At 36.4% G+C, this 18,740-nt stretch overlaps 1 protein-coding gene across 3 annotated transcripts in view; it reads right to left on the reverse strand.

Moving 5' to 3' along the window:
* The window catches only part of Sytbeta (Synaptotagmin beta), a 164,601-nt gene that overhangs the window by 103,988 nt on the left and 41,873 nt on the right, over positions 1 to 18,740 (reverse strand). For 2 of the 3 annotated variants that reach the window (XM_076319849.1, XM_076319847.1), the window contains exon 1: positions 14,678 to 14,963. The exons of the other annotated variant lie outside the window; for it this stretch is intronic. The gene's annotated coding sequence lies outside the window, so the exon portion shown is untranslated. Of the gene's footprint in view, positions 1 to 14,677; positions 14,964 to 18,740 lie in introns of those variants that run through there. 3 annotated transcript variants of the gene reach the window in all.

The raw sequence follows: 18,740 nt of genomic DNA on the forward strand, positions 1-18,740 counted from the left end.
AAATATAATGTTCCCTTTAAAAAACAAGCTTGACCTCCAAATGCCCGTGACGACCTAAAATTCCAAAACATCCTCTTCGATCTACTTCAACCTCGTTCAAACCTCCGTTCAATGTTTCCCCTTCGATACACTTTCCAAGACACATCCACTAATAGATTGAAATGTGACTCCTCTCTCTATATAGAACTAATCTTGACTTCCCTTCGAAGCACAATACACGACCTTCGAGGTAACCACACCCACACACCAAATACCAGGAAACCCCGTGTGATTCGATTATTCAATTAATAAACCGTCCATACTTCTTTGCCGCGTAACAATAGCGCGTATTGTTTCACAATTAGCATAATTACCGCGGCGTTAATCCACGCGATCCATCATTGTTACCTCGTAACTGGGGGACAATCGATACGAACAATTACTATACCACGGCTACACATCGGTCATCGCTGGGTATTTCGATGCTATTTCTGTCTTGTCGGTTTATTCACCGAATAAACCTCCAAGTGGCACGAAACAAGATATCGATCACAAGCGGATCGGTCTATTAACGACTAATTAAACCTATAAGCTAGTTAGTTCGGTAACTTGTTGGCACCTGGGAATTTGCAATCTAAGTGTCCCCCGCTGATCAATATTTGTTAGTTCGGTGGCTGTTGGCACAGCGAGACTCCCTTCGGCGGTTTGTCTACTTCTGCAGTTAATTGTAAACGTGTTAGGCGATACTCCGTTTCAATATTTCGTAAATACGAAGCAACAACGAGGGAAACTCCGAATTTTCCAGGTTTCGCGCTACCCCGTTCCGTTTCGTTGCGCGAGGTCCGAAAGAAAGGGACGAAATCTAATTGAAATCCTTGCGTCTCGCCTCTCGTGTATTTGACTTGCGCGATCGTAACGAACTAAGTAATCGAAATGGCGGCACAATCAACACGCTTAGAGACACGTAAAAGCGTAGCCTTTGTTCTCTGGCGCGAAATAAGTGACGTTAATTTCCACGACGATGTTCGCCGGGACTCTCCACCATCCCTTCGACCATTTTCACGGATTTGCGAGAACGCCACAACAACGACGACAGCGGTGAACGTGGGCAGCGGATGCCCGCGGTTCTTGAATAACAATGAGGAGCTTCTGAACAAACGATCGGGGCCACGGTGAAGAAACCGACGGTTCCTGGACCGTGGAAATCAAAATCGATGTCGTGTACCATTTGCCTCGTTTACGGCGTGTACGGTGAATGAATTTCTTCGAGCAAATCGATTTTATCGTCCGTAAAACACGGTCTTTGTCACGATGGGAAAGCTCTAAATCTCGAGGTTTATCGCGTACTAAAAATGGTATTTAACTTTACTGTAATTAATAATTGTCTGTTTTTTTTTTTTAGTTTCTTTGCTCGTTCGCCTATTCAAGAACTACGAAGCGTCGAGTTAACGAAAACGAACATCTCCGACACGTTTCGTTTTACGAATTTAATCGTGGTTCTAAAACCATCGAGGCGGTTTGCAATATTTGCGCACCGTGTGGTTATATTGCTAACGAAACTGCGTAAAAATGGTTTGCTCGATTGAAAGTGGCCAATTTTTCAACGAACGCCACGTTGTGGTTGACCATCGGAGTTGAACGAGAAATATTTGGAAGCTTTCTTGTGCAACGATACAGGACAATCATCTCGGGAAGAGATTGTTAGTAATAGCGGAGAATACGTTGTAAATTAATTCGTGATAAATGTTTGATATTATTTATCTCGGGGTTTGTACAAAAATTTATGTCTACAAAGTGTCAGACTTTCAACGGTGTAGCGTCACGAACAGAAGATAAGTATTAACAATAAAACTTTGGACAGACATTTCTCGGAAAACTTTCAAACGAAGGACAATACATTTATATTATATCGAAAGAAATAAAAAGGGTATAAGAAAGATACTCGTTGTCAACCGTTAATAAATCGTTCCGGGAACGAGCAGAAACTTTTACGAGGATTTTTCTAAAACGATTCGTTTCCACTGTATTAACGAGTAGTATAAAATTTACAATCGATACCGTAGCTTTGCGACAACCCACGCATACGTTCTTTGAGTACGTATTTGTATCAAAACACGGAGATGAGTGTACTCTAAAAACTACACGGTTTTGCGAAATTCAAAAATTCCCCGAATACCTTCCATGGTGTAGTTTGTATGTCTCTGATGTTCGATTCCGCATTTTTATTTTTAATCTATCTAAAACGCTGGGACAACAAGGTTCGTGCCCGCGTGGATTGTAAATATAAAACGTCGAATGAAAATCGATGTTCGATCACGATGAGGTCCCAAACTTTTTTCAAACGTTTCCGAGTTTCACTTTTAAATCGTTCCACCCACCGTGATAATGGTGGTGGTATTTTTCGGAATCGGGTACAAAGTTCGCCAATTTATCAACACGATTGTAGAAAAAAAAACAGTGATAACGAAACGTTTGTAAACTCGAGGGTAACAATTGCCTGGCGCTCGATAAAATCTATCAGCTAGGGAAAACAGAAAACCGGGCAGAGAATGTTGTTGCCCGTGTAGAAGCATTTAATACGCCTTTCGCAGCGATATTTTACAGTGCAAACAAGATCGACCATTGTGACCTACAATTAGTGGACAAGGACGTAAAAAAAGATATTGCAAAAGAGCAATGAGAAATACCGAACGACAGTTATTACAAAGTAAAAGGAAACTCTTTGAACCGTATCGTTCGCAAATAGCTTACAATTGAAAGTACCATAAAACGATCGAGATTTTAGTTAAAAATACGCGCAAATTATAAATACCGAATAAAATTACGTTCGTCAAGATATCGAAAGTTTTAGCTGATAAAATAGGATACGAATTAATAATTGGTAAGTTATTAAAGGAATTAACAAGGAAAGGGATTATTATCATAAGTAAAACATATAACACGATTATTAGAATAGAGTATTTTCTTGTCCATAAACCAACACACATTGAATGTACAACAAAGCGTGTCACCTGCCTAGAAGTTAATAAAATATTAATTATGTAAATATCGTATTAGAGATCGCATAATCTATCCGAGTATTAATCTAAACAAATGACTTACCTAAATACGAAAAGAATTTAGACATGGAGTGTTATCTTTATGCACGTTCTATTGTCGTATATAAAATTGGTAGTCGATCCGATACAGACGAATTATAAATTAAAAAGAAAGTGATCTATACTATAATAAGAGAATTAGAACGAGTTCACTGTTGCATAATGTTCACAGTTGTGCAATCAGACACAGATAATTGAAATATAAATTAACCGTTACGTACAAGTCCTAGATTTGAAAAGTATTCGATTAAATTGAACGCGACTAAATCCTTTCAAGAAGTACTTGAAAAAACTTATCCGAAGATACTTCGAAAACACATCAAACGTCTCGATATTATCAAAAACAAACGTGATATTCCACGTGATAAATTTAGGACCATCATTTAGATATTCATACGCAAATAATATCCTAAGTCGCACGAACAGAAATTCAAAGGTATTAATATCATCTTGACAGGATTACTAGACAACTAACAGTAAGTAGAACAGTACCAGCAATAAGACCCGCACACCCTTTAACCGAGAAAAAGTTTCCAGAAATTGGATTGGGTTCCTAACTGTCTCTCACCGAAAAAGAAATGTACGAGAGACTACAAGGACTAAGGGGAACTTTCCGAGTAAGGATTACGCCAGAAATAAGAAAACGATTTCTGCCACTTTTTCTCGTTTCGTATCGATACGAAGAAAGTTTGTGGTTACGCAACGCACCGTAAAAATGTCTCGGGGATAAAACGAAGAAAAAGCGATACCGATCTGTCGATAAATAAATTATTCAAATGTGAAATAAATTATATTGCACGAACCTCCTTATTCTACGAGTAGCGAGGGCAAATTATCTATTGTCAAATAATATTATCCGATTCGGAACGTACCTTCGCGTTGGTATTAAATAATGTTATTCGGCGGGATCGGTCGCCACAATTTTGTAACGTGTTCCAATCGAACAAAACGCAATTTTGTAATATATTCCAATCGAACTCTATGTACACAATGTACACAGTATTGTGAGTTTAACAATTCGATGCAAAATTATATCGAGCAAATTACCTTTTCTTTTTCTTTTACGAATGAATCGATCTGCAGGTATGTAATAGTTTACCAAATATGTTTCGAAAAATATTTTTTTGCCTCCTAATCGAAACGTACGGACATCGAAGAAGCGTCGACGATCCAGAAACGAGGAGTGAATCCGAGTAGTGAAAATATTTGAAAAGTTGGGAATGCTTTCGAGGTGGCGAGTTAATGACGGTTCGATAACACGAGCCGCGATGTACGTTTCAGTGCTATGTCACTGGCGAATGGCACCGAGCTGCTTTTGACGTGCTCTATCAAAACAAATTGCTACTTCGGCGCTCATGTATATGCAGGTCACGAGATATCTGCGAAATATGTAAATAACTCGTGCATCGATAACACCTGAATTGCTTACTTAATACCTCCGCGGACATAGAACTGCGTTAATTATGAAACTTTCCCTTCTTTCGCTCCACAGTTTCCAAACAAACAAACAATATCGCTCGAAGCGCTCGGATGAAAAATTTATTCCACGCTTTTAGCCTATATTTATTCTTTTCGAGTACATGGTTAACGTTTCATCGACCGTACCTAGATGATTGTTACCGACAATGCTTTAATTTTAACGACAATGCTTCGATAATCTTCGAACAAACGTTGTGCAGTTTCTTTTCAGATGGCATTGAATTGTATTCCATTATTGTTACTGTTATTGCTTCGATATTCTTATTCTTGTTATTATCATTGCAATTCTTTTGGAAGGTATTATATAAATAATTCGCAATAATACGTCATAATGGATTAAATAGTTTATCCTTTAAAATGAACAGTTTAGTAAATGCTTTTGCAAAGACTTTCGTAATATAGGATTTTGTATCATTCGTTGCTTTGAAATATATCGCGCGCAATTAAATCTTTAATTACTTTCTTTACCAGATAAACGTTAACGTTCGTTCGATTCGTAAAATCGAGTAAAGTAGAATTATAGAAGATCCTTGTTGCAATAACTCTGGACTATAATCCACATAACTCGACCATTTGTACGAAACAATTAGAATCGCGAGTAGAAAATAATTATAAAAAAAAAGAAACTTACTACCACGAATATACTGTATCTGTTAAAAATATGTTGCATCGACAACTCCAATATACTCGTTCGCTCTACATCGGGCGAAAGAGCGCAACGAATTTCGAATTCTTGAAATTCGCCCACTGATAAATTTTGCACGTCCATTTGTCGCGATAAAATTAAAAAAAAAAAAAAAAAACGAGCAATTGACCGACGATGCGGAAAGCTTTTACGCTTCCATCGATCCCGTGCGTTAATAATGCCACGGTTAACAGTTTAATCTCTATTAAGACGGTCGTGAAACCTCTGTGCTCGCCGGTTAAAATTTTATCCGGTTATTTACCGGCAGGCAATTTCCCCTGTAAGCTGTTACGTCGAGTAACGTGAAATAAAGAGTGTCCCAATCATCACCGGTCGATTTACCATTTTTCCCCCGAATGGTTAACGTTAAAGATCACGATTTTTCGCAATACGCCTGAACAATTTTCAACCATTTTTTCACCGTGTGTTTTTCCACACTATTAATTTCCCATCTGTCTAGACGACACGTATCGAGTTTCGTGTTAATCGGTACGACGTTTTAAAAATAGCGCGAAATTCAAATCGACCGGCGATGATTGGAACACCCTGTATTCATCGTCGTAACTTTCGAGCGGTCGCGCGTTGATATCAGCCTCACCGGGTACAATTGCGCCACGCACGCGCGTGAATTATCGTCCTCGAAATAGATCGGTAATCTGTTTGCCGTTTACAGCGTCGCCCGATTGTCGAGGAAAACGCAGCTGCACGGCAAAGTACATCCACGTGTATGCGTGCCCACCGCAACGATTGATTCCCAACGTGCTGACCGCTGTTGAAGGTGTTAGCGGGGGTTAATGCGCCGGCCGCGTTTCATGCTGCGTTTGCTCGAATCGTTCACCCCTCAAGTACCGCGTTCGCAATTAGCGATCTAATAACGATATCGTCCGTCCGTAAATTTCTACGATAAACGAATCGATCTCGAAAAGATCGCGCACGAGAGAACGAATCGCAATTTCAATCGCGCTCTCGTGTTCTCTCGCGTGTATTTTTGTATTTTTTTTTTTTTTTTTTTTTTTTTTTATTCTTTATATATATATTTTTTTTCCGTTTTGTTTTCAACCGCGAAAGGATTAATTTAATAGAGACTCGGGACCGGGAGACCGCGCTCGACGATTTTTCGGAAGTGAAAAATCCATTCGAAAATCTACACCGTTTCTCGTGCAATCTCTCTCGGTGTTACAATAAACGAATAAATCGTCCGTGATCGAGTTAAACGGTGTTCGATGAAATTTTCATTGGATACGGGTATTCATAAGGCGCACACTTACGTGTATCTTCCGTTTTACTTCCCAGACGCTCGCGATGCTCGCAATTAACGAGAAACACTGTTTTAGAACTTACCTTGTAGCTCCACGTGGCTTTAATGTTTCAGTTACACCGGTGTAACACGCTCGCGAGCTGATCCGTGTTACAAGTGCACCAATGTCGGTTAATTCGCGCGTTAAACGAAACGTAGGGTGTTGTTCGTGTAACGACGCGACGCGTTAAATCGTAACCGATTGTTCCATCGTAGGGGCGAAACGTTCGAAAATCTCCCGAACCCGGTGTGTAAATATTTTGACGGACGTTGCGAACGATGCGTCACGTTCACTAATTTTACGTTTAATTAAGGACAACGTGCGAGAAATACGGTGCATTCGAGGATAAATGTCGCGCGAAATAATTACGAAATAGTAAGAAATACGAGACAACTCCCCGGGGCGTTTTTAAATTAATTTTTCGTTCGGGGAAGTTATTATGAAGTTTCGCGAATTGTTTGGATCGTGAATGCTTCGTCCAATAATAACGCGGAGTCTAAGTAACAATCGACCCTGGCTACAAATATAAATTAGCAAACGAGTTACCAAAAGCATAGTCGAGAAAGATACATAAAAATTCTTTCGTTATGTTTTTTTTTTATAGATCGCCAAAAAGAGCATTAAATATAAACAATTAACGAACACAAAGAGTAACCTCAATTATAGACACATATCCTCTTCGTATTTCATGCTCCCGATTAATAGAAGTCAAGTTCTTTTCATTCTCGCATTTATATTTTTGTATATCGAATGCATACGAAGTATCTCCCAAAAACTAGTTTTTACACTTCAAACACCAGTTTATGAACGAATCCCCTATAGGAAATGGATATGGACGTAAAACTCGTCCGTCTACGATGGTTCTTGATGGAAAATATCGATTTAACATAAAACCCGGAGAAGCGTATTCTTTCCAGACGTAAATCGATATTTTATTACGCAGAGACAGAATTTGTTGTCTATGAATACGAAACGATCATTCGAATCCTTACTTCGAAACTTATCCACTGTATTAAGTTATACTTGATTTAATAAAAGTGTCTTGTTGCGAGCTTCGTCATTTTGCGAATACGAAACGATTCCGATAGAACGTATCGTTCACCGGTATTTTGAATTTGATTAGATTCGTTCGTCTTTTAAACTACTACGAATTGAATCGAAATGTTCGATATTTCGGTCTATTATAATTTATCCGATATCGAATGCTCCGAAATGGTTCTTATTAAACCTTGGGCTTGGGATTGCTCTATTACCTCCGTGGAATACCGAAAATTTCGTTGATGGATATTCTTTTCTCGTTCGATAAAAAGAAAAAAGAAAGGAAAAACGTAAGGAAATCGTAGAAAATTTCGATCCTGAAAATTACTCATTGTGCGCTCTGAATCGCGTACAGATGCTCTTTCATTTTTCACGAGAGAATTGAACTGTGGCTGACAGACACGCCAAGATTCACGAAGAGAAACCTCGCGCCGTGAGATTCGAGCTTTCAACGGGATCGATCTAACCGATATCTACGAGGGTTGGGTTACAATAGAAGAATCGTTGGCACAAGATAGAATTACACGGGTAAAGAAGATCGAACTCTCGTTCCCTAAAGAAACGTTATAACTAAAAACACCCGCGCAGATAATTGTTTGCTTATCAGAAATTATATAAATTGATTGTCGTCACCGCAAGTTAAATATTCGTTATATTTTAGTACGTAATTTCAATCTTCTTCGATAAATAACCGAATAATCGTATTAATCGAGAAATGCAAAATCAACATCGTCGTGTATTTGCGGTTCAAATATAAGAAATTAATTATAATTAAATTTATATGTCAGAGTATTTCCGTGCAAGTTAACGGAATAAAAAGAATAAATAAACAGTGTTTTAATCAGCTACAATTGAAATTGCAACTGTTCAGTAATACTTCAATCAAAGTGATACGATTGAAGGTAAATATACGTAAAATATTAGTTTGATAATACTTCGATCAAAGTAATACGACGAAGGTAAATATACGTAAAATATTATATAGAAATTAATTATTCTTGTCATTTGTAAAAACGTATATCGTGTATAAAAATGTTACAGAAGAAAAATTGTGTAGAGGAAGACGTTTCACGAAGACAAGTTACACTTTCCTTCGTTAATTTCATCTATCTTTGCTCGGAAGAGAGTCTTCCCACTTTTTTCTAGATTCTTTCGAGCACGAACTTACAAAAAATAACTAAATTCCAACCGAAAGTGTTATCTCTGTCCACAATGAATTCGCAGCCAGATGTAATTGGTGACGAAAACCTCCTCGATCGAAGCGTTAATATTTATTCCCAACAAACGAAGTACCGATCGCAGTGGTCAGCAATCGCGAAACGTTTCTCAAAGGAAAAGATTAATAATGCCCAAACGTTGCTTTTTCTGCCAATTACCCGTGTTTAATCAAATTATACCGCGCACCCGTATTGTTGGATTCGAGCCGAACGACATTGTTGTTCCCCAATAATCCGTCACCGTGTCCAAACAGGTAACAAAGCCCCGTAATCGTGAATCGGTTTTGTACAGGCATTTACGCGTGAAAACAAACACAAAGGTGATCCGCAAAATAAAGAAAAAAAAAGGAACAATTTTCCATATTGTCCGCTACATTTCGCTTCGTCTCTAATGTCAACACCGATTCACGCTGCGCGTGACGTGTGTTAATTGAAACTATTGCTCATGCACAAGCGGCCAGAAAAACTCGAAATATTGTCAGTGTCGACGAGAAAGGCAATTGGTTAATACTGTTATAGTACCGCGCGATCTATTGCGAAAAACCTCCGATAGATTTTCATTTGAAAATTTTCGAAAGTAATTACCTACAGGCGAACGACATTCCGTTCATCCCTTACGTAAAGAATAATTATTCGCTGCTAACGACGATTACAATAATTTGTAACGCGACCATTAAGCAATAATTTCTTTCAATATCGATGAATAGAACAAACGTTCGATGGACACCATGTGTACATTATAATAATTAAACGACAGATATTCACGTGGACGTAATTTTGTTCGTTTCCTGTAACGACATTATTAACTTTACAGAAATCAATAGTCGTTACCGTTTCATTTCCATCCACGAATAATACAATGTTCATGAAATCAACATAATCTCGATTATGCATAAAGTCCTTTCACTCTTCCGTGTACACATTTCTGGTGAAGGAGGGTACTTTCGTTTTTCTGGAAGACCATCTCCACGCGTCGTAGAAACATTTCTCATGACATTGACTTTAACGGTATAAAATCCTCCAGCAGAGGCTACTGTTTTTTCTTTAAAATAATAACCACGATTTATTTATATTTGCCAGAGGAAATTGTATCCTTCTTCATTTACACTGTAACAAGAAGCCAAGCTTGGATATATTTTATCTAGAATGAGAAATTTTCCTATACGAGGAATCTCTAATAATATTCGCTAAGAAACAGAATTTTAATTAGTAGCTACGGTTAGCTGCATAGTGAAGTTATATTTTATCATTATCAAAACAGTATACGTATACGTCCAACTGCTCCGAAAGACACGTATACAGTTTTACGTAGTGTCTGAAATATATGCAAATTTTCACTGTAATACTTTATAATGCTATTCATTCCTTCGTCCTCCTTCGTTCAATGTTATCTAGCAATGAAACGATTCGTGACAAATTGCTTTTCCTGTCAACATTTCAAAAAGATTAAAACTGCTTTTCCACAGACCACTTAGAAACGCTATTTCATACTCGTGTTACGACGACTGTGATAAACGATTGTCGTCGGTGACAAATCTCTGTAGAGATAAGAACGCTTTGAGAATTACGTTTTCAGAAATAAGAATTCTATTTTCACTTTTTTACTTTGTGCGTATAAAAGCTGCAATAACGAGATACGGAACAGCCACTCGCTCTATCGTGTTCAAATAGAATAATACGATTTCGCGTGAGAAAAAATTGAGTTCTAGTAACAGGCACTATCGTATCTTCGACATGTTTTAAATACACGTAAAAACATTTCCAATTTTTATTCCATCCAATTTCTTGCTGTTTACTCTTTGACATACGTTTCAATGTTCGTTCGTTAAATGTGAAGTTGCACTTCTGACCAACACTAAAATAACTTTACAAATTGAAAACTTCATAAAATTTTACGATCTGTAACTCTGATTGAAATAGCACTCGAAACGTAAATTGTTGCTCAATTTGTTTTTATTTGATTATTTTCCGATTTTCCAAACGGAACGTTTTTATATTGAACGATATCAATGCTTTAGAGAGAACAATTATATAAAATTGTAACTAAATTCGTTTGCGAAGAAAAAAATTAAAACATTTTATCAAGTACTCGCTTTAATGAAGACTTCATTACAACGGTGAGAGATAATATTGCTGTATTTTGATATAATATAAAATTAATTTTACTTACAAAGAGTTTTATGTTAATATTACTCTTCATAGAAACGGGAAGGTATTCCGACAAACAGTTTGATTAAATAAAGTAGAAGCCATAAAGGGCCGCCATAAAAGCATTCGCTAAACTAATCAGATTAAATTTTGCGTGCAACAAAATTGCTTCCTCTAAAGTTTTATACGATATCTACCAAAACTAAGAAAGAAGATGAATATTCTGAAATTCATAGAAATACCTCAAGAAAGAATTGCGTTTCTTTGTTAAAAATATCCCGCAGCAAAATTTTGATGTCAAAAACTCTCTCAAATGGTGAACATTTAAACATCGAAGTAATGCCAATATTATTTTTGCCCAATGTTTTGGGACGATTTAACATACCAATTGCGAAATAAGCATATTTGTCAAGATCTTGAATCTTCTATTAGTCCATAATTTTTAACGTCGGATTTATTGTAGATTCGAAGTGGAGAAATAGACATTCAGATGTAGAATATCGATTTCAATCTAGTTCTCTTTTTAATTTTAAATGAGATTTAAATACGCATTACCATGCATTTACATACAAGATCACTCGTTGCATAAAAGATGGTACGCACCATTGGAATTACGATTGTGGAACTTTTAAAGCTAAAAAAATTCTACCGAGGCGAATTTCTTTATTTTCATTTAAAGGAAATCAAGGTAACTTTTAAAGCTACAAAAACGTAAAAAGGAAATGTAATATTGTGCGAAGTGAAGCACAAAGCACTTGAATCTTTGGAGATCCGTAAAATGGTTGTTGATTATTTGTTTTCATTGAAAATTTTAAATAGCTTCATTTCATTCCTCTCTCGTTTATTAATTTTTATGCGCCCTCAAAGTCCTTCATATTTGTTCGCACTTTTCTGCCTCGTAGGTATTTACCGCATTGTGTTCTCCGAATCTATTAATCGTATATACGTGACAGCTTTTGTACGGTATTGGATCTCTTTAATAATTCTGTTAACTTTTTTAGCAATTTCATTTATAAGCTATTTTATGTTTTTTTCTTTTCCTTTCTTTTCTTCTCTTTTACATTACTTTTACATTATTTTTCTCCCCGCACATGTTTTCTTCTTTGTGCATTAATGGATTCTCCATCAAAGAATAAGTAAATAAATATATAAATATCCCAAGACGTATTTCTCTTAAAATTGCTTTTATTTCTAACCAAGACAATTGTCAATGGAAAATATATTTATAAAGTATAATACATATGTAAGCCACGAGGTACATATGTATTTCCAATTGAGCGAATTGTCCTGTACTTTCAAAGTCGAGACAAGACTTGTTTGTTATTGAAGTTTAAATTCAAGGTACAAGAGATCTTAATCACTTCGGAAACTTAAATTCCATTTTCCAAATTTCACGAACTCCCCAAAGCTAGACTAAGGAAAGATGTAGCAGCATTTTATTGAAAAAGAAATTCTACCAGAGAACCCGAACTTCCTTAACCCCGTGAGATTTCAAAACCTTCTCTTAAAGTTGCACGTGGAAGAAAGGAAATCCAGTTTCCTTGATCTCATTTTATTTATTAATATTTTCATCAAAATGAAATTAGACAGAAGTGTCTTCTGATAGTCGAAGATACAAAGTGTTCGAATTACTCTGAAGATTTCAAAGGATTTTCCAGTAGTAAATTTAATATAGACGATTCAGATGGAGTATATAGTTAATTTTATTTATAGAACGTAACAAGATTAACGCATACTTCTAGTAAACTGTGCGTAAATTGTCTTTCTGTGAAAAGAATAATCATTCTCCAAAAAAAGAAAACGATTTTCTTCTACCGTGTACGAAAAAAAAGATATAAACGATTTGATCCGTAACATTTTCTTTTTATTCCTAAGGAATAAGAGGATTTTATTTGATCGATCGATTTGAGAGAAAACACTGTAACAAAATTCCCAGCTTTTGTTAACAGCAAAGCCGACATCGTACTCCCGACAATTTATTGCCATTCGATCTTTATATTTATCGCATTTTGTGAATCGTTTCTCGTACCTGGCCCAACCTCTAGATTCATTTTACGATTATTACCAGCTCAACAGACAAATAGGAAAAATATCGTCTCTTCTTGGAAAATTCAATGCGACAAAGCAAAATACAATTTGTATGTGGTTGTACTGACGATCCACATCACGAAAAGATACAAACAAAAAAATTTGCAAAGGAAGTCGTTCGCGGTACAATGTATTATGCAATGTTCCATTCGAATCTTCATGAAAAATTTAACTTTTATTTTAACGTAATTTTTATGCGTAACGGTGCCATTTTCTAGAATTCATAGAGTATAAAATTGGGTCTCCAACGAACAGAAAGAATGCATTCCACTCGAAATGCATACAAATACTATAAAAAATTATATTCGAGCAATAAATTCACGCGTATGTAGAGCATCACCTGCGCAAACTCATTTCTTGGTGATAAATCACCAATACGCATTTCACCGCTCAATGAAATTATTTGCGAAGAATTCAATAAGCACGTTTAAATACTTTTCGTTCGTCACGCGGTGCACAAGTTATGCATTCAAACCTGCATAACGTTTCTAAGGAATGTACGCCACGTCAGGAAGTTATATAAAATAGTTTGCATATTATAGTGATAATAGATATGCTTTCTCCATTATTCGGTAATGAATCGAACAGATTTAAAATTCGCTAAAAAGTACAAATTTTTGCCAAATACATCGTCCTACGGGAATCTGTATTTCACGATTAGAATTGTTTACACAGTACGTTCGATAAGCGATATGGATTCGTTATCAGAATATTGTACCTCCGTGGGATTGAATGACCTTTCGTCACCCAATGACGGAGTACCGTTATTTCAGTGCATTGCCATGTCATGTAACAACGAGATGATCGAACGAGACGACACGGTAATGAATGAATTTCAAGATGCGCGGCGAAGACCGTCTGATTCATTTCCATCATAATTATCCGCGGTAAACTGAAACAGCACGATGTGCATAAAATAGAGGACATATTTAAATATTTAAAAATAGCTTCGAGAAACTTTGGCATAATGCGTGTCTTATTAACAAGTAAACTTTTTCTCATCCCTTCGTAATATTCTATGAAACTTTCATGAATCATCACGAAAGTTAGAAAAAATTAATATACATTTCCATCTATTGATTACGTTTCACGTAATCGAATTAGCCGAGCTCGTTCAACAAGTGTACACTCAACGTACAATAAATATGAAATTTGTGTACCCAAAATAATTCGAGAATTTCTTGTATGAAGAGCCAACCAAATATCGACAATGGAGAAAATACAGTGTGTTTAAATCACAACCTACGTACATGTATATCATAATCGCTCTTAATTAAAACACAATCGATATTTGATTATTACGTTCATACCAGTAGCTTTATTATCCTTCTCTAATATTTACAATACTCTCTCTCTCTACAAAGATTCTTACAGATTTCCGTACACAGTGTTTCTTTTTTAATACTTTGTCGTCTCGCGAGCATACAAACTGCTCAAGATCTTCTAAGATCTCAGAAATTAAAAAAAAAAAAAAAGAAAAAAAAAGAAATTACGTCTAAATTTCAAACTATCAAATTTTCACCAAATATTCGTGTACTGCACATCGCAGAATCGACTTTCGAAATATTCGATCGCTTCCTTCGATCGAAAAATCTTACCGAGTGAGAAATACCATTGAAAATTCCAAATAAAACAGACAATACTTACGTTCAGTAATCCCCTGTCAGATCAAGGGGCAATTTTTAGGCTGCAGAACGCGAAGGCACCATGAAGTCGAATCTGTTCTGCTCGTCGGCACTCGAGGGACGTTTCCGAGCGCGTTACATTTTGATTCCGACAGAGATCGATGAAAATTTCGCTAATTAAGAAATTTTACCGAGAAGATATTTGCACAGTCTTTTATCGAGAAAAATAGATATATATATATATATATATACAAGTCGAGTGACTCGCGACGAAAATCGTGAACGATTTGTAATTTTTGCTTTTTTAAATGGAAATTAACATCCGGAAGATTAACGTCGGTTTGTTGGTTGATATTCGATTCGCGAAAAATTTATCGATCGTTTCAACGAACGAAACTCGCAGGAGCGTTCGATCGGTGGTAGTTGCCGGTGTCGCGGCGCTCTTACAACTGAATGCCTTTCGGCGCCGCTGGCTCGCGATAGGTCGTTCGCAGGGGGTTGGACTCGAGGTGCGTACGGAAGGGTGAAGGAACAAACACGGGGTCAGAGAAGGGGTCGCGGGTTCGCGTGAAAAGAAAGGACACGGACCGTAGAAAGGGACATCCAGGGGTTAGGTGGCCTCGATATTCGCTCGACGTTTAACCTTTATCAGCGAAAGCTTATCTCACGGGTTTTTATCGTTGCGAGTGAAACGCAAAACCTTCGACGTAGCGATCTTACTTTTACACCCCTGGCGATAAGACGACGCTTTTTTGTCCACTCGAAACCGAGCGAAAATTCCGAATAAGTAACTCAAGGGTTACGTGTGCTTCTTAGACTTAAAAATTGGCCGACCCTTGGGATTTCTTTTTTCTTATTTCTTTTTTTTTGAGATAACTACACGACTGATCGACTTGAAAACTTTTTCTGTACGTTCGCATACATTTCGACGCGTCGTACGAATTTGTTCGAATAGTAGAAATTTTGTCCAAGTTATATGGGTAATTGTTACGTGAATAAGTAACTCAAGGATTACGTGTGCTTCTTAGACTTAAAAATTGGCCGACCCTTGGGATTTCTTTTTTCTTATTTCTTTTTTTTTGAGATAACTACACGACTGATCGACTTGAAAACTTTTTCTGTACGTTCGCATACATTTCGACGCGTCGTACGAATTTGTTCGAATAGTAGAAATTTTGTCCAAGTTATATGGGTAATTGTTACGTGAATAAGTAACTCAAGGATTACGTGTGCTTCTTAGACTTAAAAATTGGCCGACCCTTGGGATTTCTTTTTTCTTATTTCTTTTTTTTTGAGATAACTACACGACTGATCGACTTGAAAACTTTTTCTGTACGTTCGCATACATTTCGACGCGTCGTACGAATTTGTTCGAATAGTAGAAATTTTGTCCAAGTTATATGGGTAATTGTTACGTGAATAAGTAACTCAAGGATTACGTGTGCTTCTTAGACTTAAAAATTGGCCGACCCTTGGGATTTCTTTTTTCTCATTTTTTTTGGAGATAACTACACGACTGATCGACTTGAAAACTTTTTGTGTACGTTCGAATACATTTCGACGCGTCGTACGAATTTGTTCGAATAGTAGAAATTTTGTCCAAGTTATATGGGTAATTGTTACGTGAATAAGTAACTCAAGGATTACGTGTGCTTCTTAGACTTAAAAATTGGCCGACCCTTGGGATTTCTTTTTTCTCATTTTTTTTTTTTTGAGATAACTACACGACTGATCGACTTGAAAACTTTTTGTGTACGTTCATATACATTTCGACGCGTCGTACGAATTTGTTCGGATAGTAGAAATTTTGTCCAAGTTGTATGGGTAATTGTTACGTGTAAATGAAATTTCTCGTCTGGACGGTTGACACAGTTTTCATCCTAAAGGAAGACATCGAAGAAATGTTGTTCTTAATTCGCGTGAGCAATGATTCACGAACAGAGTGGGTATAATTCTGGAAAAATATATTCACACGTGTTTATGGAGAATTAGTGGTAAATATTTAGTAATGTTATTATGAAAACACAATCGATCGGAAAAGTTATTGTCAGAAATCGGATACCGGCAATGCTTATTGTGATTAAATGTTAAATTTCCGTAGCATGGTGGAACTATTAAAATATCGACTACTTCGGTAAACAATGGCCATTTTAATGTATGATCCTTCAATTGTTTCGTGCAGTGTATACACTTCATTAAAATAATAATAGCTACTGTTTAGCAAGGATTCTGAATATTCACAGCCAAACAGAGCCTCGAAACAATCGAGGAAGAAGATTTGCCCTTGTTACTAAAATCTCTGTGAACAAGAATCCATTTGAAAAAATTTCCAAAAATTGCGTAAAAGTGCTAATGAAATGTAATCTTGCAACTCCTGTAAGGAAAGAAGCTCTCCGAGCTTGAATAAAAGTTCAATGTAATGCTTCCTAATAATAATAGTAATACATAAATGCCTTCGACGAATGACACAAGCAGCTAAAACTCTGAGAAGAAATGAAAACAGACATCTGGTATTGAAAGACGGTGAAGTTTGCGCAGTTACCGATAATCTGATAAGTTGTCAATGTCACCATCTGCATCGGACATTGATATTAACATTTTATTGAAATCTCTTTATCCTCTAAGGGAGTTCATCATCTACCGCACTTCATACACTCATCTATAACGTCAAGAGACGTAAATACGAAAAGCAATTAATCGAAACACGGAGCTAATTTCACGAATAAAATGTTGTAAATCGAAATAACAATGCCCCAGTGATCATCGATGTGCAATTCAATTATATAACGGGTATCTAATTAATAACTTACGTCGAGCTTGTTAGTATTCAGAAAATTCAAAGTATGTATCGAAAAATTCGTCTTCCAAGAAGTTGTGGGTACTACAATATTATAGGTGTGCCTTTGTATTACAAGGTTTTAGGTATATACAAAGGTGAACGTAGACTTAAAGGTACAAGCAACCGCACTTTCTAATTTGCTTTCGCGTGGACGAAGTATTACCTACCGATCTCTTGTCCGTCTATCAAGAGTAAATTTAATAACGAAACGAAGTGTGGGCAACGATCAAAATAACGATGAAATTTTCACAAATTTTTTTTCGTAACTTTTAACAAATAAAATGCGTGTCGATTCATTAATTGCAATTTTACTCTATAATACAGAGAACCAACACGCGATTCCTAGACCTCGATACAGATATTCGTTCGAATGAAATTCAAAAACTAGTTCCCTTCAATATAGGATATTATTTTTCGTTATCTTTCACGAGCATAAAGAACACAATTTTATAATACTTTATCAATACTATCGAAATTACATAGAATGCTTCCTGAAAAGTATTGGATTGATTTTCGTTGCCCGCAAAGAAAGAAATCGATACACAGAGAACCTTTCCTACTCAAATTTCCATCCAATGCGTATCGTGGAAATTCGCTGCTCGAAAATTCCACTCGATATTTGTAATAATGGACAAAAAAATGAAATACATTATATCGTATGAAAACATGAATGCACTGCGTGCACTTGTACAGTGTCTTCAGTTGTATTCACCTATATGGTCGAAAGGTATACACCATCGTCCACCAATTTAATCACATTTATTCGAATTAAGAATAATTCAGAATCAAGATTGAGTATCATTACTTTTCATTTTGCAAATCGTTACTTTGTAAATACATACAATATCGTTGGTCGTTTGCAACGTTTCAACTGTTTTGCGGGTCCCCTTCGGAAAAATTTATTATTTTTCAAAAATGAATTTGCGTAACGACAACATATCCCATTTTACTTATTTCGTAAAGTATTTGACGCAATTATTGAGTATTCTGTACAATTAAATTTCACATTTCTCGTCTATTTATCATTTTTGTAGATACAAGATAAAAAATTCTCTTAGAAAAAACTCGTACGAAGAGCTGAAACGTAGGGGAAAAAATTATGGTACTATTTGTTAACGTAAAACCATTCATTTCTCATCTGGAGCGCTTCAACTTTTGAACGGTAGTGTATCTATTAAAGTAAATCGAATTGGCCGCAACGAGGGGAGGCCAGATTGCAAAGAAAAAAAACAACGTCGAAAATCGA

Source organism: Ptiloglossa arizonensis, chromosome 9, assembly GCF_051014685.1.
Source record: "Ptiloglossa arizonensis isolate GNS036 chromosome 9, iyPtiAriz1_principal, whole genome shotgun sequence".
NCBI classification, from domain to species: Eukaryota; Metazoa; Arthropoda; class Insecta; order Hymenoptera; family Colletidae; genus Ptiloglossa; species Ptiloglossa arizonensis.